Here is a 25,223-nt window from a genome sequence, read left to right as displayed (position 1 = left end):
TTTTTGCTTTGCTTACCGTCAACGCCGTTGTTAGTTCGCACGTTCTGGCGTTATACTGACCAGGCCTCAGCTGGAAACATTGGGTTGTCCAGCCACTGCCTGCGGAGGTACCATATAAGGGTCCGTGTAGCCTCGGTTTTAGCCTTCATTTATAGCATCTGCACTGCTTGACGTGTGTGAGCGCTGAGCAGGAACTGAAGGCCAGCACTTGACGCACGAAGGAGTGAAGGCCCTCTCGTCGCATGTACGTTTCAGCCAATTCAATAGGCTGAACGTGTCGCCACACGGCCTGGGACCAGAGGAAGGCACAGCCCGTAAGTTCGACTTCGGGAAAGGCCTCTCTGATGGCGAGCCATGTAGCTGAAAATATGCAAAGAAAAATTCCTCAGCTATATTGTTTGTTTATGAAGCCATTGTATGTGAGAAGTAATACGGTTGTCCTAATGATATTGCGTGATGTGATTAATTTTTGCTGGCATGCACTGTTAGCGTTGTTGAGTAATGTTCAGTTTTAAATTTACATTAATGTTATTAATAAACAGTTTACCTTTCTCGAAGTCCAGTACGAATCCTTCTAACGATACTTGTCCCAACCTTGACTGCAAAGAACGAAACACCTGTAACACTGGACAACAAATTTTTACAAAAGTCATGTTACTGAAATAAAATTAGTCAATTCTTATCAATTTTTATGTGCTGAACACGAATATGACAGTCAAATTGCAAAATTGGCTCTAGTTTTTTTGTAATCTGCAAGAAATTAATGTTTACATAACGAAATGCATTCCAATAGTAAAAGGTCAACTGTAATAGCCTACCTATAAAAAAATCAAGTCATTGACTACATCTTAGATTTCTTCGCCTGTCTCTTGTACAGCTGTTCGGGAGAATCTCTGAGGAGTGTCCAGCAGTAGTCAGCCAGCATTGTAGTGGACCATTTTCCCTGGTATCTTTGTTCCATTGTTGCGATATCTTGATGAAAACGTTCGCCGTGTTCATCACTAACAATACCACAGTTGCTAGGAAAGAAATCCAAATGGGAATGAAGGAAGTGAATCTTTAGAGACATATTGCAGCCAAGTTTCTTATACTTCATCAACATGTCTTCTACTAGTTCCTTATAGTTTTCTGCCCTAACATTTCCGAGGAAGTTTGTAGAAACTAGGCGAAAAGCATTCCATGCTTGTTTCGCGTCACCTTCCAGCAAGTTGTTGAACCGGTCATCTTTGAAAAGCTCTCGAATCTGAGGACCCACAAAAACTCCCTCTTTAATCTTTACTTCGCTGAGTCGAGGGAATTTTTCATGCAGGTATCGGAATGCTGGCAAAGTCCGGTCAATGGCTTTCACGAAGTTCTTCATCAAACCTAGTTTGATGTGAAGGGGTGGTAGCAAGATTTTCTGAGCCTCAACCAGAGCTGGGTGTTGGATATTCTTCTCTCCAATGGCTACATTCTGCCTGTGAGTCCATTCCTTCCTCATGTAGTGCATTTCCCTTGCTCGGCTATCCCACTCGCATAAGAAACACATGTATTTTGTATATCCTTGCTGCAGTCCCATTAAAAGGTCAACTACCTTCAAATCACCACAGAGGTGCCAGCTGTACTTGTTATACTCAATGGAATTCAGTAGCTGCCTTAAGTTATCGTATGTCTCTTTCATGTGGACAGCATACGCTACTGGAATAGATGGAAGAATGTTTCCATTGTGCAAAAGCACAGCCTTGAGACTCAGTTTCGAAGAGTCCACAAATAGTCTCCATTCTTGTGGGTCATGAGTGATTTTTAAAGCATTCATGAGGCCCTCAATATCGGAACAGAATATCAGATTACTTTCCTTTCTGAAGAAAGGCTCCAATTGCTGGTGGCGCTTTCGATATGCAGTAATTGTGACATCTTCTTCTAGAAGATTCCATTGTTGGAGTCTTGATCCTAGCAATTCTGCCTTGTTCTTTGATAAGTCCAAATCACGAATCGGGTCATTTAGTTCTTCCTGTGTTATTCTGTGTGGGGTTGATGATGCACCACAGTGAAAATCTGGATCACTGCATGCTGATGGACCAGGAGAAGAACAGGTCGACTCACCTTTGTCTTCGTCAGATGAATCAAGAGAATATTCTGCTGGAGATTCTGGAATAGGAAGTCCCTCACCATGTGGAACTGGTCTCAATGCAGACGGAATGTTTGGGTAGACTATTCTCGACTTCTTTCGCTTCGTTATTCCGCCGGAAAGAGGAGGAACCAAGCAGAAGTAACAGTCATTTAGGTGGTTGCTTGGCTCTCTCCACACCATTGGGACTGCAAACGGCATTGATGACCTTTTGCAATTCAACCACTGTGAAAGCTGTGTTGTACATGTAGCACAGCATATATGCGGAGCCCAAGGCTTGTCTTGGTCACCAACCTTGCATCCGAAGTAAAGATGATATGCCTTCTTCACTTGAGAATTGATACTTTTCTTCTGGTTGGCAAATGTCACTTCCCCACAAATATAGCAAAAATTGTCCGCGGTATTAACACACTTTCGAGGCATTACTGTTCTTTATTGTACGTAAATGGATAAAATAATAAGTTTTATGTAACAGTAGCTTGAACTGTCTCGCACAACGTCTAAAATATTTTAAATGCTGAACCTATCTGATTGGGCTTTATATAGTACACTGCTTACGTCAGCTTCAGCAGCCGCCTGGCATTAGTATAATAGGCCTACACATGTATAGTACACTGCTGACGTCAACTTACTTCAGCAGCCACATGGCATTAGTATTGCATTGCATCAGAAAATGATGCAATCAACTGTGGATGATGTGAGCATGATGGTATTATGCAATGTTACATCATTATTCCGGATGTTGCTGCAGTCCTACTGGAGAAATTTACACAGTGAAACATAGAAAATGAGGTATATGAATATCTTCAAAACGAGAGCCAATACAAATTTTTCACGGTTATATTCGTGTTCGGCACACCAAAATACTACAGATTAGGGCCTTTTCAAGTCAGTAATGATTTCACTGTTGACCAGTGTAATCAAAGAATCGAAATAAGATCAGTGTTCGTACTGCGTTGACCATAATCAATTCAACAGCTGTTACATAACGTCATTTACCTTACTTTCGATAATAACTCATATTTAATTCTTGGAAAGAAATATACATGCTGGAAAAACTGTTGAACATTCAAGAGACATATGGTTTAAGTTCGAGAGATCACGACATAGTCTCATCACATAGAGTATTTATTTCGTTACTGTTTCTTCTATCTATCATATATCTATCCAATAAACATGTGGGATATGTCAATAAATTTTACAACAGGTACAGGGAAAGAAAGCGTTAGTAGTGAAGTGGGGCGATTCAGCGTCAACGGGAATTAGCATTACGAAACTCTCTGGGCCTGTTTAGCGTCAAGCTCTATAGCGTCAATGGGAAAATACGTTACAGACCCCCTTGGCCTGTTTAGCGTCAAGACTTTGAAGTACACCCTGGGCCACTATAGAGTCAAGGAAAATTAAATATGGGAAATAGTGAGTTTGTAATATTTTTTTTTTTGGGGGGGGGGCGGGGTAGGCAAGAAAGTCAATTTCTTTTCGAGGCAAATGAGTGGCCCTGAAAAGGGCCCTTGGGATCTTCTTCTTCTTCTTCTTCTATTTCCTCCACTTCGTTAGCCATTGCCTGACTTTTTCAATAATTTCTTTCTTCTTTTTTTTCGTGTCCGGCATCCAGGTTGGATGACCCATCGCTCTAAACTTGTCTTGTAGCTTCATCCAGTTCTGACTTAGTTGATCAAAGTCCAATTCGTCTTTATATTCTCTTCTTCCTTTCTTTCTTTTGACCATTTTTATTTTATCTTTTTCACCTCTACCTCCATCACTTTTCTCATCAATTCCTCTCCTTTCTTCAGTCTTTCCAGACCCCTCTTCACATAAGACCACTCTATCCCATACAACATATTTTCCAGAAAGCATCTAACTTTGCTTACATTCTCAAGTGCTTCCTTTAAACTTCCCACCCTCAAATAAGGTGGGTCAATCAATCCTCTTATTATTTCCACTTCTTCCTCAATCATTCCTTGCACCAGGTCTCTAGCTATTTTCAAACTGGTCACATAATATGGACTTCCATCATACTTTAATTCCTTTTCTAACTTTTCCATCACGTATATTCCATCCATTATCCAGAAACAGCTATCTCTCAAGTTATTACATAAATCAGTCACTTCTGCCATCTTCTCTTGCTTATTCCGTAGAATGGCGCGAATGACGAACGCTTTGAGTTTTTATATGTAAAGCACGTACGTGAACGAAAATATCCCCTACTTTTTTCTTCTCATATTATCTACTATCCACAGAGAGGTGATGAGTCATAAAAAGCTAACCCAAAATATACTATCCCCACACGGGGAGAAGCGTTAACATAATAGCTTACAGCTAGGTAGTCTGACTTCGTCTTTCGGCTCATTAGACAAATACAAGCGGCAACTGCTTCTGTGCGCCATTCCTTTCGATGAAGGTATGTGTGGACGTGAGCTGACCCTGTTGTCTGAATGACTCACTAAGGACCTGGAAGTTATAACCACACTTATTAAACAAATGGGCCTGAAGGCTATTACTGCATGCTATTTTAAATTTAAAAGCGACAAAATCTGGAGTTCAGCAATAACTGCTACTCGTAAAGCAAAAACTAATGAACACAACGTAATGATTTACCTTAAATGTTCCATCCATGTACCACCGTTTCACTTCTCGCAAAAGTTCTAACTGATATTCAGTTGCCAGCAGGAAATGTCGCTCCCCATCCACTCTGATGCTTGGTTCCAAGAAGTCAGGAGGAGCGTTGATGAAGTCCTTATTCAGCTATAAAAATCAGAACAAATAGATCATTGTTATCAATATCATTCATGTAATAAATTATTCATAACTTCGTCCTCTCATAATACACAATATGGATCAAAGTATAGCTTTGTTAGATGCATTTTAGTGACAATATCATAATGATTACTACAAGTTACAAATACAAAAAGAGACGCAATTTAAACTAGAAAAGTTAATTACAAACTAGATATAAGACAATTTAAAACAAAAGTTTGATAGCAGACAATAACATTAATGAGCAAACATTATAAAAATAAAAATAAATTAATTTAAAGTTTATAGTAAATTTATATCTAACTGTAGATTTTTCTGAGTTCTATATAAACCATAAACTTCAAAGTCCAACGTTCTTGGCTCTTCTGGACGTAGCTTCGCTCTGGTTCTGTTAGCAACTCCTTTCAAAAGCGCTTTCTTTGGGAGAAAGACTGCAATTGGTCCCAAACTCTCCAGAATAGCGTCTTCTGCAATTTTCAAGACTGGTGTGAAAAGTTGTCCTCTAGCACAAGTATCGCCTTTGAGAAAGAGGAAATCATGTTATGTCAAAGGAGATAATCACGAGCGTATAATTCAGCACTAAACATTAATGGAAATTTCTTGCCTTTACCCCGAAAACCACTTACATTATAAAAAGCACTTAGAAATTCATTCCAAGATTGTTGCCTGTAGTATTACCACCTGTGTCAGGATTGAATATTTCAAGAATTTTAATTACATGTACTTTTTATTCTTACAATTCAAATGTGCGTTGATTTTGTACAAATTGTGTTATTAACTGTCAATGTGACATGCTATGCTGACAAAGAATTACCTTAGCGTACACCTGTGCCTTTAGCTGACGGTCAGGGACAGTGGGGTGTATATGTGCTGAGCATAACTTTGAACAAACAAGTTCCCTTTCTGGCATATTGCCACTGGACACTTCACGTTAACACTTATAGAAGTGCAACGCCACAAAGCAGAATTTACATTATCTCGCTGCAAAGACAAAAATGCATGCATTTATGTCATTGAACAGTATTGTCCAATGAGGAAATGCAACAGAATTTAAGATTTGATATCATTCATACACACACACACACAAACATATTCTTGTAAAACCTACAAAACGGGGACGCATTATTTTTACCATAAAAACGGGGATATTATTTTTTTAACAAATTACGGTTGATAAATATATATATTTTACTAATTAATTGAATTATACATGTCATTTGTAACTGATTTGTGATTGATTTCCAAGAAACACCGTATCACAATCGTTACCATTAAAACGGGGACAAAAAAATATTCAGTTAGAAATTATACAATCAAATAGGGGATATTCAATAAGTTATGTATTTTGATTCTAAATAAGGATCAATTCAATCTAGAAACTGCAGTAATCTCACCTCATGCACACAGTTCCTTTCCATATTAACAAACTAAATTGAAATAATCATGTGGAATTTTTATATTATGTTTGTCGTATATATAAATAAAAATTTACGTCCAGGAGTTTGAATAAATTGAATTGTCAGAATTGTGTGAAAATACAGAGAATGTGTCCCTTTTTCTAAAATGAAATAATCAAAAATCTGCAAGCCAATCTTCAGTTAAAATAATTTTATTGGCAAGAATACGGTTTAGAACTTAAAATGTCCCACAAAATAACAAATTGTTTAACTTTGGTGTACTCAAATTTGCTACTTTCGTGCAATCCCCTTCATTAATAAGCCAATGCATGATAAGATCTCTTCGATATGAAACACACCAAAACTTTATTCTTATGATGGCTTGCTTTAGTTTTAGTGAGCTCATAACAGAGCCGCATAAGTGCCCCTGGAGCCAAATAGTCCCTATTAACATCTAATTGTGTGGATTGGGTGTATGACTCCATGTACAGTATTTATGTTACGGCGCTGCGTTAAGGAAATATAATGAGGAACCCTGCAGTTTGTGAGGTATGCGGGCAATCATGAAGTTGTGATGTAAATGTGTTGTTGTGATATTGGTGGTCATGCATTAATTAGAGGAAAATTATTAGTTTCGTTCACTCGTTCACTAAAGAGACTCCTTGCATGTAACAGTAGTATTGCTCAGAGTTAAAAAGGAGATAAAACATACAAGCACAGGTGAACGGCTAACATCTCTTGCCCATCTTAAAAACCTCGCATAATATCTGCATGAAACCTTTTATTCAGTTTTCTTCTGTTCCCTTTCAAATTTAGCGAAATGTGTTATGAACATTGGACTACCCATTAATAAACATGCATATCAATATTGCTCTTTGTGTTAAAGAAGAAAATAGTTCATGTGTATTTATCTATGTTTACATAAATGACTTATATACTGTCAACTCTTCTTGATGCCATCTTCGGTGAGTAATTCGGAAGTAAACTGGACAAGCCGACAGCAAAACGGTGTGAAATTTTACCGCGTAAACGAGAACGCAGTTTTCCGACTGATACACACGAGGTTCTGAGTCGAGTGGGACGTGTGTATTGTCAGGAACTCCCTCAAGTTCAACGTATGTGGTGATGATGGATGAATCTAGTGATGATTCAAGCGAATTTGCAGCAAATTTGGCATGCTCATTTTCGTCGTGTGAGGAAGGTGAACTCCTAGAAGATAGCGAACGTAATGAATGAGTGTGTCCGAGTTTCCTCTGACCCTTGTCATCCATTTTTTTATATTTGGACATTTATGCTGGGATGTAGGGTCAGAGTCCATTCCCTATCGAAAAGTTGTTGTCGGCATGGGGTAACCGCTTACTAGCCGGACCAGCTAACTTGAACGGCCTTTCATCGAGAACTCTGCATGAAATCGATAGGAATATGATTTATTTTCTCAGAAATTGCGATCATAGCATTCGTCATATCTTTAATACGCTGACAGACGAGACGAAAGTACATCGTTGCTGAAATTTGACCTGGATTTGGTCATTTGCATTCCTAGTCACGTGACTACACAAATCTCGATAGTTGTCCCACACATACAAAATCGTCTGCTATCTATAATGCCAACTTGCAGCTAGAACGGGATTCTCAAGAAATTGCCCGGCGTATAGTCTGTTTCTAAATTCTTTGGTATTTTTTTTCCCCATAAACGAGACGTTGAAAACTTATTACATCCTATTTATTGATGTTTCTTCTCAACATAATAAGTTATTTTTTTTATAAAATTTTATAAAACTTTACTTATATTTATACAAGATCTGTTTAGTTTGCTTAATATCTCTTGATATTTATTGGCAATGTTACGTTAAATTTTGTAAAACCAGCAATACACCTAATCTTTTTATTCGACTGACATGCTGAAAGAAATAGTCCAAAGTAATGTATTTCAATTTCCTATACCGATGGATAAACATTACATCTTTTCAAAGTTATGCGCAGAATAGGCTGACATATCGCGAGTCATGAAAACACAAGGGTGTTACGCCGTGTGGCCAAAATTAATATTTTTTTTGAACAGAATATTCTGGTGACAATTGCCTCTTTTCAAATGGTAAGCATTACAGTATTTTGATTTCGTCAATCGGTCGAATTCTTTATGCATTTTGCTTCAGTATTGGTTGCGGAAACCGTACGTGCGCAGAAATGCCTGACAGCATTGTATATATAATGTTAAATGATAAAATAAAACAAGCAACACCAACACGTAGAATGTGTGACCGGTTTTGCTTAATTGCTTCAGCAGACTATACATATACACACACACACATATATATATATATATATATATATATATATATATATATATATATATATATATATATATATATATATATATATAATGTTTGATACATATGCAAAAATCGTTACCCTTGAATTTAATCCTTGGATGCATGCATATGTATATAGAAAAATGCTAAGGAAAAATCCAACTGAGCACAAATATTAATATAGCTAACGAATCTATTTATAACTCGGTGTTTGATCTTTTCCAACTTATGTTTAGAATTTACTCTCTTATTACTGTCTCTTTTTCCAGTCATGTTTATATACCAAATAAGAGCCACATGTTCAACTAAATTTCTATTCAGCCAAAATAAATTTCACGTGATGATGATCAGTTCTACTGTTTACTGATAAAACAAACGAATAAAACAATTATGTGATCTAATGAACAATGCAACAACTACACTATTACATACGAGTAAATTAGAACACATTTAGAACATTCTTAATGTTTTATTTTACCTGCAGTTACTGAATAATTACTTCTTGGATATTAGTTGAATAGCAGAAAGATGACTTGGCCCTTGGGCAGTCGAGGCCAGGAATTAATTATAAATATTAGAAAATGTGAACAATAACAGGTACATTGTCGGCAATCGCATACAATGAAATAAAAGGAATTGCCAAACATAATCAGCAAATGCAAGCGCATCTTCTCGACGATTACAAAAACAACCAGATAAAGAAAATGCCGAAAAAGGGGATCAAGTGGCAAGCTCTCATTTACTCAAGTATTATTTGTTCACCAGCAACCTGCTAAAATCAGCCACGAATTGTTTTCGACTGCATATTGAGTACTGACAATTGCCATCATGTTTTCTTTTAAAATAGGACGAATTTTAGGTTTTGTATTTTATGGTTATTAATAAACTGCTAGACGGTCTGAACAAAACTTTACTGTTAATTACAAGGAATCAAATGCAAGGTATATAATCTCAAAGTTTCTTCAGCTCGTCTCTCATTTTGAAACAAAGCTTAAATACTGCATATTTCTTGTTTTCTTTATTCCGTGATTTTTACGTGAATCATGGCTAATTTCAGTATATATAAAAATAAAAAAAACGCGGAGCCAGGTTTCCATGTGGTGAATACAAATCAAACTGTTCAAATGATTGTGTTAAATGTTCATTTTATAAGAACTGGTATCATAACAAATGCCAAGAAATCTCGGACAATGAATTGAAAATATGGGGAAACATTGATCTGGAATACGTATGCGTTTCGTGTCATACATCGGATGGTAATGAGTTCGACTGCATGATGGCCATCGTCGGCAGAATGTAATGTCCCACTGGATAGTTTTGTATTTTGACACCTCCCTAATTTTTAAGGTAGAAGGCATGAACCTAATTATCATAAGCCTAGCTTTTATAAATTCACACAGAAGCTAATTATGTAATGTGGTTTATATTTACTTTGAGTTAGGCTTGGAAATGGGTTGGCTTGTTGGTGACTGCCTGTCACAGTTTAACTAGTACTGTAGATCGAAAGCTTAACTTGGGCTGCAAATGAACAGCCCCAGTGGCTTACATATTTACGTATGTCTGCTACAGAGCTAAATATCTAAAAATCGAGATGGTTGAAGGGTGATGAAAAGTATGCTAATTTGTTATAGTACACGTGAACTTTATTCACGTATAAGACACATACAGATTCTTTTAGTTGCCTTGTCACAGGAAAATATTCAAAATAGCTCTTTGCTGTCAAATATGAATGTAAAATTGAGGGGTTGGTGGCAGTTTTGGTTCAGTATAAAAGCCACCAGTTGTATCAGGAATTAACCTGATTGTCATGGTCAAAATATCACATGCATGCTTTTTACAAAAATCATTAGTTTGTTTTCATTTGTATCTTCAGTGTACAATTATTTTCATTTTTCTGCAATAGGTCGTTGTCGGATGAAAGTTCACCAGATAAACTGTACAGTGAGACCTAAGTATCAGCATTTACCTTAAAAGTTGTAATAATTAAATTTCTTAGGTTAGCACAAGCAAAGACTACTTTCGTTTCTCAAAGCATTTTTGTTATAGAGCTCTATATATGTGTGTAATCATCATGCAGTATCAACCGATTCAGTGAGCATTTTATCTAAGAAACAATGCAGCCTATGCACGAATTTAAATAATTTAATTTATCTAATATTTAGTTTTCTCTAAAAAAAACGTGTGCTATAATTATGATACAAGCTGTTCACACGACATTGCAAATCAATAGCACCAGGTGAAGTTAATAAGATGTAATTTACAGTCTTCACATCAGATAGGGCATACATTTCATTCACGTGCATATTGTATAGCACTTTCTGTGAGAATACTGATTTAAAATTATCGTATTCCCATAATGTTATATTACCAATTTTGTTCAATGTCTATTTCCACTCACCGTTGTATTAAATTAGTGTCAATATTTAAAAAGTGTCTTTTGTCAAACAAAAATTGGTATCTGGTTGTCATTATTTGTTACATATTTTATCTCATTTAACAATAATGCAGTAAATTGATTCTAAATCTGAAATAAAGATATGATCAATTAGAGCAATATCGGTCATAAAGGTAAACCCATACAAAGACACCCAAAAATTCTAAAAGGTTATTGGATAGTATTGTTCTGGACTATTTTCTTTAGCTTGTTAAGAATTTGATACACATTTGTCTACCCGGGACTAGGCACGTGGACCCTGCTTTTTAAGTCACTCAATTTTAATTTAATACCTATCGGTTTTACATGCATGAAAGTACTTTTAATTTCCCAATGCATATTATTTAGCTATTAATACATGAATCCACAATTTAAGATGTGTAAGTATAAGGAGATTACAAATGAATAAATTGATACAGAAGATCAAAACTCTTTTAATACTTACATATAAACAAAGTAAAAGGAAAAAAGAGAGATTAAAATCTCTTTAATTCATTTCTTTTAACATTTACACACATAACTAAAATGAAAAAAGATAAAGAGATAAAAAGATATGATAGATTTAGTTTAATTTTATTTTCTTTGCATCTAAATACGCTGCTCCTTCCCAAGAGCTTCACAGTCAACATCGTGGCTTTTCAACGAGAATATTGGTTAGGCTTTGCAATGTTTTGTGGTCATTCTTTTCATTAATGATGAGTTGTTTGGCATAATACCTTTAAAAATCACATCTAGAAGGTTAAATTTATCACATAAACGAAAGTTGTGTGAGCACACTAGTAGACATTTAAATTCTTTTCGGAATATATTAAATATTTTTACTTGACAAAAAGCAGTGCGTTAAATAAGTCTGAATAACAGCGTACTACATTAAATTTCTCACTTATTTTATTTTAATTTTTTTTTTTTTACAAAACCTGTTAGATTTTTCAGTAGCAAAGACCGGTATGATAAATCTAAAATCTGTTTCGCTACATCGATACTTCTTAATTTCTTCACAAAATCCTTTAAAAGAAATGGTGTGGGTATTGCTCATGTGTCTGTTATGTACCGCTAATGAAAGTTTGTTTCTGTCTTGTGAGATCTGCATGGAAACACTGTGCAGATATGGGTTAGGGTTAGGGTTAGGGTTAGCATTAAGAGGTTGGTGTTAGGACTGGTCTGCCTGGTGTCAAGATAATGTGACTTGGTGGGACATCATGCTGCATGTCTGCGGCATGATGCCCCAGTGCTAGCCATCACTATGGACATTCATGATACAGCCATACTGTGGTTCAAGTCCTACTTGGTCAACAGGACACAAATTGTATCTGCAAATGGAATACACTCCAGCCCAGTTGATCTATGTTGTGGTGTTCCACAGGGGTCTCTTCTTGGACCTGGTCTCTTCATTCTATACACTCAGCCGCTCTCAAGTGTCATAGATCATCATCCAGTGTCTCACCAATTGTACGCTGATGACACCCAAATATACAAATCTAGCCACCCAGCTGAAGTTGATACTACTATCCAAGGTGCAGAGAGGTGCATTTCTGATGTAAAATTATGGATGACATGTAACAAGCTGAAGATGAATGATGATAAAACTGAGGCCATTCTGAACACAAAACAAAGACTTTCTCAGCCACATCCTTAACCTCAAACAATAAATATCAGTAACACCAACATTAAATTCACACAGTCAGTACGAAACCTAGGTCTCACTCTGGACAGTACTGTCACGTTACACCAACATGTAATGAACATATGCAACGCTGCAGCTCAGTTAGCAAATATCTTTCTGTTGATGCCACTAAAACACTTGTATGTTCATTAGTACTTTCAAGACTGGACTATTGTGACTCAATTCTGTCTGGTTCATCTTAATATCTACCTTAGAAACTTCAGAAAGTTCAAAACACAGCTGCTCGGATCATACTTAGAGTACCACGATCAGAACACACCTCCCCGCTGCTCTGAACCCTACACTGGCTATCCGTTCGATCCAGAATCAAACACAAAACTTGTTATCTGTGCTACGTTTCACTGACGGACTCCAGTCCAACATACCTATCCGACCTCACCCATGTGTATATACCAGCAAGATACTTACGCTCCTCTTCTGACAATCGTATAATTCATTATCCCCACTCATTATTACCACTATGAAAACGAAGTCATATGGACAACGTTCTTTTGCATACCAGGGCCCAGTAACGTGGAATGAATTGCCCACTGAAATTAGACACAAAGACACAGTGATCCCATTCAACAGTGCTCTTAAAACACACTTATTTCGACTGCAATAACAAACTTAAAGACCTAATAATGTTCCCTACCTTAAATATTTTCAGCGCGTTTCTTTAATGCTTTTTTAATTTCATGGTGTTTGTTGTTTTGTTTGTTGTAATAATAACATTATATATGTTTTTTGTTTATGTTATAGGTGTTGTCTAATGTTGTAAAGCGCTTAGAGCTTCTAAAGATTATGTACCTTACAAAGTCCTCATTATTATTATTATTATTATTATTATTTTCCCTCATGTCCGCGCAATTTAGGGTTTCAATCCCTTTCAAGACAAACGTGATACCTTTTGTAGAGCTTGAAAGAAAAAAACTGAAAAAGCTTGAACGCTTTGCTATATATATTTTCTTTCGCAGCAATAGACTAAACAACATAAATACCGTAACATTAAAAGAAAGCCTTAAATATTCTATAAAAAGAAATTAAATCTTCTATAAAAAAAATTCATAAAAAATAGAATTAAAGATTAATGATGACTAACCAAGAAAACCGAATTTAACAAAGGCAATGACTTGTGTAGAAATGCCTCTCACTTTGAGAAGGTATGCGGATGTAATCTGCCATGTACCAACAACTTGAGAAAAAAATATAAACAGAGAGAAACTTCAATTCAAAATTCTTTTCTCAAAATTGTTTGTATCCTTAGGGAACATACCTAAACACTAACAAAAGGTGGAACAGGGATAATATACATAAAAGCTTTTGATATTTCTATAAAAAATGAGGGGATATTCCTAAAGTTTTTAATCAGCTCTATATGCTGGGATGGGTCTGTGGGGTATCCACAAATAAAGAAGTACAGATTTCTGGTCACATTGCATGTGTGTGCGTGTTTTGGAAAATGGCTAAATTGGATAGATATTGTTCTCGTGACACTTTTAAAGTGGGGAGTCTGTGCAAGTGTAAAGAACTAAAGTCACATAACTTTGTACGGTTTGTAAAGATCTCTACTTTAGATAGTGCGAAGTATCACAAGTCATTGTCAAAACAAGAGGTAGAATATATGTGGTTTGACAGTTGTTGTGTAGATACATACAGTCAATTTCAGAACGCACTTGCCTTGTCTTGTAATTTGGTTTTAGGAAAGATCACCTTTGTAGGTGCAACAACAGTGGTAACAGCAGTAGCAGACGTCGTCACTGCTGTCGAAAATCGGTAGTTCTGTTAAAAATGGATTTAGTAATTTTTTAAAATATGTCACATGAGGAAAGAAGAGTGTTTAATCAGGTTTCACCCAAAACGACCCAAAACCTGCCCAAAACCACACAAAACCTGCTTAAAACCACTCCAAACTTCCCAGAACCTGCCCAGATCCACCACAAACATTATGTAAATCAAATACAACATATCCAAAAACACAAGAAAACATTGGAAAGAGTACTATCTTGTTGAAACAGACGACTAATTATGCCGCATTTAGTATTTATTTCGGATGGATATGACAAAAGGGAGTCAAAAGTAACTGGATTCATCCCTAATGCGGGTTATCAAGCTAAAGGCGGACCCAGTCAGTACGTTCCAAGTATAAACGGCCTCATTGTGAAGTAAATAATGGACCATTCAGTGTGACATACATATCAACGAGGATGACAACAAATACATATGCACAATATTATAGACATGTTTACATGTACTTGTTATTATCATTATTAACAATTTGTTGCCGCTAAGGGCTCTAGCAATATATTATATCTCTTTTTCAGATTTAAAAAAACAAATTTGAAATCATATGAAGGTGCTGATTCTTTATTTCTACATTGAAGTGAAAATAAGTGCTGATCCATTATTTTCTTTATACTTCATGTCACTGCATTTAAGAATATTATTGTCTTGCTTAAAATGTAATGCTAATGGTAAAACAGTCTTCTGCGCATGTGATTGATTTGTGCGAGGCAGGTGGAAAGATCTATAAATACATACATATAAATGTAAGGCTAGTTTTTTCTTCAAAACACACTTTTTCCCCCTTCAAAATAAGCAAAATACAATTGAGTTGAACTTCATTAGTTTAATATTGATACACTTTATTTCATGTTTTAAAAATGTACTTGATAAAACTTTGAACAAAAATCTTAGTACATATTTATAATTTTTTATTTAGCGGTGAGACATGCCATATTTGATAGAAATCTGAAATCGATTATAAGGAAATTATTTGGTACTTTCAGTTGTTTGTTGTATTGCAATGTTGAGTTAATCGCATTTGACAGTTATGACTCTGATAGGCAATTATTTACTTCAGGCGATTCTAAAAAGTAGAATTAAAAAATAATGCAACGAAGAAATACATTTTATCGCTATAGCCCGTAGCGACAACCAATTGCTAATTAGGACTTGATCATTACATTGTGGCGTATATATTATTGTTTTCATCCTCTGTTATGTATAATTAATTTAATTTTGGTCTGTTAGTTTTTTTTTTATTCCATTACATGCTACTGTAATGTAATTTTGTTTACTGGATTTGATATTGTCGAGAACAGAGTTCAGTTCTGACTGACTTTTTTTTTGTTGATTTTTTATTTTCGACGTAAACGACTTATAAATGATACAATGTATCTTTTCGCTGTCCTTGTTTCACAATCAGTGACATTCTTGGTCAACAACTTTTTTGTTTTCATTTTTATTCTTTCTCAGAGTAAGAAACATTAAGTTGTGTCAAGGTCACAGCTGGTCGGAGTGATATTTATCAACTTATTTCTTTCGTGGTAGGGGTTGAATCGAAGTGTCGTCAAGATGCATGAGATGTTTAAGACGCACCATTGTCGTTCGCATAACTCATCAAGGGGTTCCTATCTGTTTGGCTTTCACTTGCCCTTGTAAAATATATCAAGACTTTGTAACAACAAGAGGTAGAGAGGGGTATATATACAGAGAAATCGAACTTGGTTAAATCATTTCTGAATCAGCAATCGAGATGAAACGATTGCATGATTTCAGTGAGAACGATGAAGAAGGTAAGAGGCAGTGACGTGACGATTCGACTCACACACGAACCTGAACCAACTCCTTCCACGTCTGCGACCAGACAGAGAGAGCCTATTCCAAACCAAAGACTACCAGTATCACCTGAAAAGTACTAACACATTCGAGAGACGGAAAAACGCACCTCTAGAAAATTTAGACCCACGACCTACACGTACATGGTGACATTTAAAGATTGCAAGTCAGACGTACCGCTGAAGAATGCAAAAGGGTTCATCACCGATGTGTGGGATTCTTTCTTAACCGCACTGGAACGACGATGCCAATGCAAAGAAGACGATCGCTTGAGACTTTCAATTTATTATAACAGTCTGAAGTCCCCCGTTTGGATCGAATTTAGCCGCCCATCAGAATTGACACCTTCCATGGTCATCGACAAGATTCAACACGCTCAACAACCCAACAACAAGTTTCACATCACCGATGGAAAAGCGACACTGTTCATGACCCACGTTTCTCTTCCCAAAGGGACCGGACAACGCGGAAAAGTTTTATTGGTAGACGACCTTCGTAGCATCAAGCGTAGCCTTGTCCAAAGCACCAATCCTCAAGACCAGATGTATTTAGACTTAGCCAGATCCATCGTGGTGGGTCGAACGTATGCCGACAAGAACGAATCGGTAGAATGGAAAAGAGCCTGGAAAACCATTCGACCATCGGACCGAGCCAAAGAACGAAGAGAAGTAGAACTCCTGTTCCAGCAAGAGGGGCTATCCAAAGACACGCCCTATGGCATTCCTGAAATGCAAAGATTGGAAGACGTCTTGGCTCCACGCTACACGTTGAAAGTGCATCCTCAAGAAGTGTGCGGACTTCTGTTGTTTCGAGGCAAAAATTTCAAAGATGGAAAATACATTCACGTCTATCATCACGATGAACATGTCAATGCCATTCCCAGTATCACCGGATTCCTGGGATGCATTTATTACTGTGAGAAATGTGACTATGGCTATAACAATCTAAACCCTCTCTTGATAAAGAACAGGAACGAGTGCATTGCCCTGCTTGTCCACGAGCATTTGTAAGCCCTGCCTTTGACCAGCAACATCTAAAGACGCAAGGTTCACAAAAGAGAAGTGCTTGTCAACTGCTGAGAGTGTGCCCTACTTGTCGACAAGGCATACGTACCAACAGTGCCAAGGCACATGTAGGTTCAGGAAAGAAACAATGTCACATTTGTCACCAAATCGTGGACTTGGAAAACGAATGCTACATTCAAAAATATCAACCCCAACAAGAAGATGACCACAAGAAGAAATGGAATTTCATTTTTTCGATTTCAAATTCCTGCAAGAGACTGGCATTCACATTCCCAACTCATGCGTGGCTCATCCAGCGTGCGAGAACTGCATCCAAGACCATATCTCTAGTCATTGCCCTTACTGTAGCAAGATTCTTGAAGGACGTGAAAAAATCTTTAGAGGACCAAACACGCTGACCGATTTTGCCCAATAGATCTTAAACCCTATCGACGAGACGTGGAGTCAAGAGGACATCGAACGTTACGGAGGTTGTCATCGCTTCGGCACGGTGATGGCTCACCATTTTTCGGGATACGATGGACACTTTCTTCTAAAATACTATACGGAACAAGGCACCGAACGCCCTAAAGTCCTTTCGAACGGAGCCAAACTCATCTGCAGTCCAGTGGAACAATGATATATTATAGATTCGATGAGTTACTTTGCCATGCCAATGAGTCGAATGTCTAAAACGTTTGGAATGACGAAATGGCCAGAGGCTATTTTCCGCACGTTTTCAATATCAACACGCCATTCTACCCCATTTGCTTGAGGCTCACTACTACGACTCTGACAACATGAGTACCGAACAAGCTTTCTACGCTTGGTACCAGGTTCACGCCTCTGACCCTTTCGACTTTCAGGAAGAAATGTTAAATAGTGTCGTTCCGACGTGGACATTTTACGACGTTCCTGTGGAAAATTTCGAGAATTATTCATGGAGCACGGAGGGATTGCTCCTTTGAAAGAAGACTGCACCATTGCCAAAGCGTGTTCCTTAGTGTACCGCCAACGATTCATATCCGAAAACGCCCTGGCTGTCATCTGCACTCAAACTACGCACTTTCTCAAACGACAATACTCGGTCAAATCCCTACGCTGGCTACATTACTTGTGCGACATGAAAGACATTTGGATCCAACATGCCCGAGGCGGAGGAGGCGAAAAGACCATCGGAATATATTCGGTGATGGTTGGGACTTAGAAAACCCCAAGATCGTGTACGAGTTTAACGATTGCTTATTTCACGGATGTCGCATCTGTTACCCTCAACGTGACACCGAAAATGAGTTTTTACAACATACCATGGAAGACTTATAGGAGGCCACATGACAGTGGCGCTTGAAGTTAGAACAGCAAGGATATCAAGTGGTGGAAATGTAAAAACACTAGTACGATCACCGTTTGAAAACCTATCCCGAGTTTAAACGCATCGTGGAAAGATACAAGTTGGTTAACCCACTAAACCCAATGAACAGTTTTTACGGAGGACGGACAAATGCTACCTGTTTGCTGTACCACACCGATGAGGAGAAAGGAGAAGAAATCATATAGTTGGACGTGTGTTCGCTGTATCCTTACGTTTGCAAATACTTTCAATTTTCCTCAGTGCATCTACAATTGCTGATGGAACACATCGACCTGGACAACGTTCGACAAAACGAAGGATTGATTAAATGTAAAGTTTTGCCTCCCACGGACTTGTACCATTCCGTTTTACCTCACCATTGCCAAGGAAAACTGACGTTTCCCTTGTGCCGTACGTGGACGAAACGTGTAACCAAGAACGACCTTGTCAGCACACCCAAGAAGAACACGCCTTGACGGGAAAGTGGGTCAGCGTGGAATTGGTTAACGCTCTGGATCTGGGATTCCATTTGTTAGAAGTGTACGAACGTTACCACTTTCCCAAGACAGAACAGTACCACAAGGGTAACGAGACTCAGAAAGGCATTTTCGCAGACTACGTGGATGCCATTTTGAAACTGAAACAAGAAGCCAGCGGCTATCCTTTCTTGTGCCACAATCACAAAGACCAAAATAAATTCTAAGAGAAATACTTTTAGAAGGAAGGCATCGCTTTAGACCACATCGAGAAAAATGATGGAAGGCGATCGTTTGCCAAAGTGATGTTCCTGTTTCAATATAACTGGAACTATTACTATTTTTGCCTTCTTTTAATCCAAAATCTTTTTTTCCATTCATTATCGAAAAAAATATTTGGGGCAAAATGGCATAACGACCGTGTTTACCCAAGACAGAGTATTTGTCCGATCCTTCCCGCTACTTCCAGATTATTCACGAGAAACTAGATACATTAAACACGTGGACGTCCTTCGTGAGGACTTGATCTTGGTCATCACGATGAAGAACTGGACTTTATAGAGGCTGACAAATTTCGAAATGTAATCATTGCGGCCAACGTGACAGCCCATGCTCGCTTAAAATTGTACGAAGCGTTACACCAATTAGGTGATCGTGTGCTGTATTTAACACGGACAGTTGCATCTACATTCAACGTCCTGGTGGTCATCGTTATCCTAAAATCGAAAGAGACCGTTTAGGAGCCTGGACGGACGAGGACCCCGACGAAAAGATTCTAAGCTTTGCTAGCGGCGGTCCTAAAAAGTACGGCTACGAATACCTTGACAAACAAGAAGTGCACACCGAGTGTAAAGTAAAAGGATTGACTATAAATCATCGCACCAGTCAAGTGGTAAACTTTGGAGTGCTTAAAGAAGCGTTGAAATCTGAGAGGATCGAGATTTTAGAGTGAACCGCACATGATTGTACTTTTACCCACACACCAAACCGTATGTAGGCCCTTGGAAAAACTGTATCAAATCTTGTACCAGAAGCGAGTACGGTTTCCCAACCACTTCGCTTTGTCGTACGGACACGCCGATATTGATCAGCATATAAAGTGGAAAACGTCCAAGACTTATACTTCATTGTGAATGCAAACACCAAGGGAGAAAGATGAATCCTTTCACAGAGCAAGTATCGAGCGAGAGAAAACTCGAGTGCGATACAATGTATCACTATCGTGTCACCATTGCAGCAACAAATCGTCGTTATTTATTTACTAACGTCATGGAAAACTATGTGCAACCAGTGGGACTTCCAGAATAAAATATTTTACATTATGGACACACTGGTATCACCTAATATAAACAGGGACGCCTTCCAAGAACGACATCATTGCGAGGACAAACGCCGAGATAGATGAATCACTCTACGCAGATGCAAAAAGAGAAGGACAAACATCATTGACCTCTTTCACCACCATCCCGTCACAGTAAAGTGTATCCTAGAAGGAAAGGATTCAGTAGACCTAAAGGAGTATTTTGGCATCCAAATGACTTAGACAGCGACTTCGAGAAAATTTAGGACGACAACTTACACCTACACGGTGAAATTTAAAGACTTTGCGTCTGACATTCCAGCCGAGTACGCAGCAGGTTTCATCACGGATTTATATGACTCACTGTTAAAGGAACTCAAACGTCAGTGTCAAGTCAGTGATCGAGGTCGTTCGAGCCTATCTATGTATCACGACAGTTTGAACTATCCTGTATATCTCGGGTTTAGTACACCTGCAGAATTAACTTTTTCCAAACTATTGAGGGTTATTGAAGACATACAGACGATGAGAGACAAATTTGACATCACTGATGGAAAAGCGACCATTCATATATTATACGTTGTACCTCCATAGGAAGAAGTCTAACCGCCGTTGATCTGCTTATCGATAAGTGCACCATGGATATACCAGCCTATCTACATATGAAAGGAGGTACGTGATGTGAAACATCTAAGCTGTGACACAAGTGGTAGCTGACCAGATTTAAACAACGTGTGTGACTGATAAAAAGAAAAGCATGAACGTTGTCCAGTTTGATCGTCTGTTTCTTGTTTTAGCTTTTTCTCAAAAATGGACATTAATTGTAGTATGAAAAGTGTCATTCTTTTATGAAATGCATATACGTTGTTTATGTATTTTATGAAGGCATGAACTTTAATGTTTAGAAGTAGTTTTCAAGAACCAAGAAATAAATAACTTGTGAATAGGTTTGTTCCATGTCCAAATTTGTATTTATTAAATCGATAGTGCTTAGATCAAATCACAGGCCGTATAGCCCATGTATATATTTGAATAAATGTTTTGTACCCATACAATTGACTTTTCTTGTTGGAGTCTATATTATGTCTGTAAGTCTTTCTTCGGAACATCCCTGTCCTCTTCTTTTTTGGTGTTTGGATGTGTACTTGTTCGTTTCTGTATGTCTATGTTTGTTCCTGTCACCCCTTTGTCCCTATAAATACATTTAAATGTATAAATAGTTTTGACTCTATAAACCCCATGACGTCACCCATATTCAATTCCCATTGACCTTCATGTGATATTCCCATGTTAAATTCCCACTGTCTCCAAAGTGCAAACCACTTCTTTTATCATATAAGTCTACGTGAGTAGTAAGGTGGGATACCGTAGCCTCAATGGGAATTAACATTACAGACACCCCTGGGAACGTATAGCCTCAATGGAAATTTAACATGGAGAAAAATCGTGGGAACGTATAGCCTCAAAGGAAATTAACATGGAGAAAAATCGTGGGACGATATAGCCTCAAGGGAAATTAACATGGAGAAAAATCGTGGGACGATATAGCCTCAAGAGGAATTGAACATGGGAATAGGGGACTGTATAGCGTCAAAAGGAATTTAAACAGAGTGGGACTGTATAGCGTCAAGGGAAATTGAACATGGGATTTTTTTTTTTAAAAAAATATAAAATAAAAAATAAAAAGGGGTAGGCAATTGAAAGTCATTCTCTTTTCGAGAAATATGGGTGGCCCTGAAAAGGGCCTTTCGCTTTCTTCTGCTTCTTCTTCTTCTTCTTCTTCTATTTCCTCCATTTCCTCATCCAGCCCCTAATCTTTCCCCAAATTCCTTTGTTCTTCCTCTTTTCTTTTTCAGGTAACCAGTCTGGGTGACCCATAGCCCTGAACTTCTCTTGTATCTTGATCCAATTTTGATTGACTTTGTCAAAGGCCTCTTTCTTCTTTATTGTTTCCTTATCCTGTTTTTCTTGACTCCATTTTTCTTTTATCTTTTTCACCTCTTCAGTCATCACTTGTTTCATTATTTCTTCTCCTTTTTTCAACCTGTTCAGTCCCCTCTTCACATATGACAACTCCGTCCAATACACTATATGTTCTAGGAAGCACCGGACTTGGATGACATAATCCAGTGCTTCCTTCAAACTCCCCACTCTGACATAAGGTGGGTCAATAAATCCTCTTGATTTGTTGACTTCATCTTCTATCATTCCTTCTATTATATGTCTGGCGGTCTTTATACGTTCGACTTGACTGGTTACCAAGTGTTCTTTATCTTCATACTCCCATTCCTTTTGTATCCTTTCTATAGCATATTCTGCATCTATTATCCAGAAATAGATATGTCTCAATTGATTAAATAAATCAGTCACTTGCGTCATCTTGTCTAGATTATTCTTTGTAGAATGGTTTGAACGACGAATATTGTGGGTTCTTATAGTGAAAGCGCGAACGTGATGGAAAACATCCCCCTAAGACATAAAAATTGATCTTACCTAGATCATGACCAAACAACGCGCGGACGTGAAGGAAAACATCCCCCTACTTTCTCATTTCATATAATAAAACCCAAACTATACTCTCCACATACGCTAAGAAACAATAAAGAAACCCATAATCTACTATTCACACAAACATACCTGAGCTCTTACAAACACTAACACACAAACACATACCCTCACACTAAAACGAGTCAGTGTTTATATTCACACTACTCTACCTTCACACACTGGCAAATTGATTGTTATTTCTTTTCTAGAGTATTGGGTAGCCCTGAAAAGGGCTGTTGGTTTTTTTTTTTTGAACTCTAGATGCACCTATCTAATGATGGCACCTTCCTGGCCTGGCGCCACACACGCATCTTCTTCCCTGGGATATGTGGCTTCAGAATCCCAATTTTCTGTCTCTGGGATTCTGAAATTTCCTCTCTCCTCTTCTTTGTTTCTTCTCTCCTCCTCTTCTTTTCTTCTTCTTTCCTCCTCCTCTTTCATTCTTGCTTCTTCGACAATGGCCTCCGCGGCCAGTTCATTTAGTATGCGCCTGGCATATTCCAGGTGCATCTGGAGTTCTAGCAGTTACACAATTCTGGTATTCATTGTTTTGTCAACGAATGAACAAGGTAGCTAGACTGTCCTGCGAGTTTCAATTTATGGTGAAAGCACGGACGTGAAGGAAAACATCCCCCTAAAAAACATAGAATTGATCTTACCTAGATCATGACCAAACAACACGCGGACCTAAAATAAACACTCACTCACTTTTTATACTGCTCATAACTATTCTAAAAAATTTTCATTAATCACTTCAATATACTATTCACATACGAAAAGCAATCCAATCAAACCCCCAAATCTACTCTCCCCACACCTCTAACAACAAAAAGACATGATCTTAATCTACTATCCACACCAACGTACGTTAGCACTTACAAACACACAATCCTATACACAAACACATACACTCACACTATGAAAAAAGAGTCAGTGTTTATATTCACACTACTCTACCTATACACATTGGCAAATTGATGGTTATTTCTTTTCTAGAGTATTGGGTAGCCCTGAAAAGGGCTGGTTTTTGTTTGCTATGGCAATCGTTTAGTTTCTAAGAATGCATCGTCCTCTGAGGATAGACTTTCTGACGATAGGTCTGCTGCTTCGGAAAGAGAAGAAGAACTCTTTGGTGTCGATACGGCAATCGACAAAGCCTCTGTCGGGTTCAGGTTCCTGCTGCTGCTGCTGCTGTTGTTGTTGTTGCAGTTGCTGCTGTCTCTGAAGTCTGTACTTCTCTGTCCATCCTTCTTTCTCCCTGTTCACTTCTTCTCTGAAGAGCTCTTCTATCAGGTCTTCAGCGACTTTTAACATTCTCACATTCTCTATTTCTTCTGGCTTCGGTATCAGACTGTGTCTGACCCTATGCAAATTCACGTAGGCTTCGTTTAGCTTAGCTAGTTTGGAGCACATCTTCGTAGGAGGATGAGTCGACAATGGATAATTAGACTGGAAACAACCCGGTTCTTAAAGTCAAAGCGCGGACGTGAAGGAAAACATCCCCACACGGTTTTCGAGTCGCAACGTTCAATGAGTGTCATGAGAGGGATAGTAAGAAGTCAAAGAGCATGAATCCAACATTCTTATAGCCAAACAAACGACAAAGGCATTCTTTTCAAAACACAACATTTTTTATTCAAAAATCACTTAACACTAACCAACAACTCTAACATTTTTTAACAATAATCCAACATTATAACATCAAACATTTTTTTCAAATGACAAACATTTTTTCAATTTACAGTCTACTTTAAACAGGGCTGACAACGTTGTGAATGAAATTGTGATTTCCACTGTTGGAAGTCATTAGGCCATTGATGGACACTACGTTTCCTAGCTTGAGACAAAGGATAAGCATAATGGTCACAAAACCATCGATCTACTTTCACATCGTTTCTAGAAGAAGAACGAGGATCAAAATGAGTCACTAAATGTTCTAAGGAATAGCCCAGGCTGCGATGATGCAGAAAATACACACAATATTGTCCACACACCAAGGAATCTGTGCCTTGTAATTTCACATTATTGAATCGGGTGGTCTGAGCATTTCTTCTCATAAAGTCGATGATATCATCTTCCAAAGGGGGCAATCCATACGAATCAAAATATTCCACACATTCTTCTTGAGGAAAGTAGACGGCTACCCAGTGGGTTCCTGGGAGATGACTGTCGTCCGTGTTGATCACATAAGCTAGATGGTTTTGAGGTTTGCGATGAGGGAGTTCATCTTTAGCATAGATGACAGGATTCCAAG

General features: G+C 37.9%; 1 protein-coding gene across 3 annotated transcripts in view; it reads right to left on the bottom strand.

The window, feature by feature from the left end:
* LOC149791361 (non-homologous end-joining factor 1-like) overlaps nucleotides 1-381 on the bottom strand; it is a 31,366-nt gene extending 30,985 nt beyond the window's left edge. For all 3 annotated transcript variants that reach the window (XM_089969905.1, XM_089969907.1, XM_089969908.1), the window contains exon 1: nucleotides 17-381. The gene's annotated coding sequence lies outside the window, so the exon portion shown is untranslated. The remainder of the gene's footprint in view (nucleotides 1-16) is intronic.
* Nucleotides 382-25,223: the final 24,842 nt, after the last annotated feature.

The sequence above is a fragment of the Sinohyriopsis cumingii genome, chromosome 9 (assembly GCF_028554795.1).
Source record: "Sinohyriopsis cumingii isolate HCF-2022 chromosome 9, ASM2855479v2, whole genome shotgun sequence".
Taxonomy (NCBI): domain Eukaryota; kingdom Metazoa; phylum Mollusca; class Bivalvia; order Unionida; family Unionidae; genus Sinohyriopsis; species Sinohyriopsis cumingii.
The sequence above is the reverse complement of the archived record's forward strand: the minus strand, read 5'-3'. Positions and strand labels throughout refer to the sequence as shown.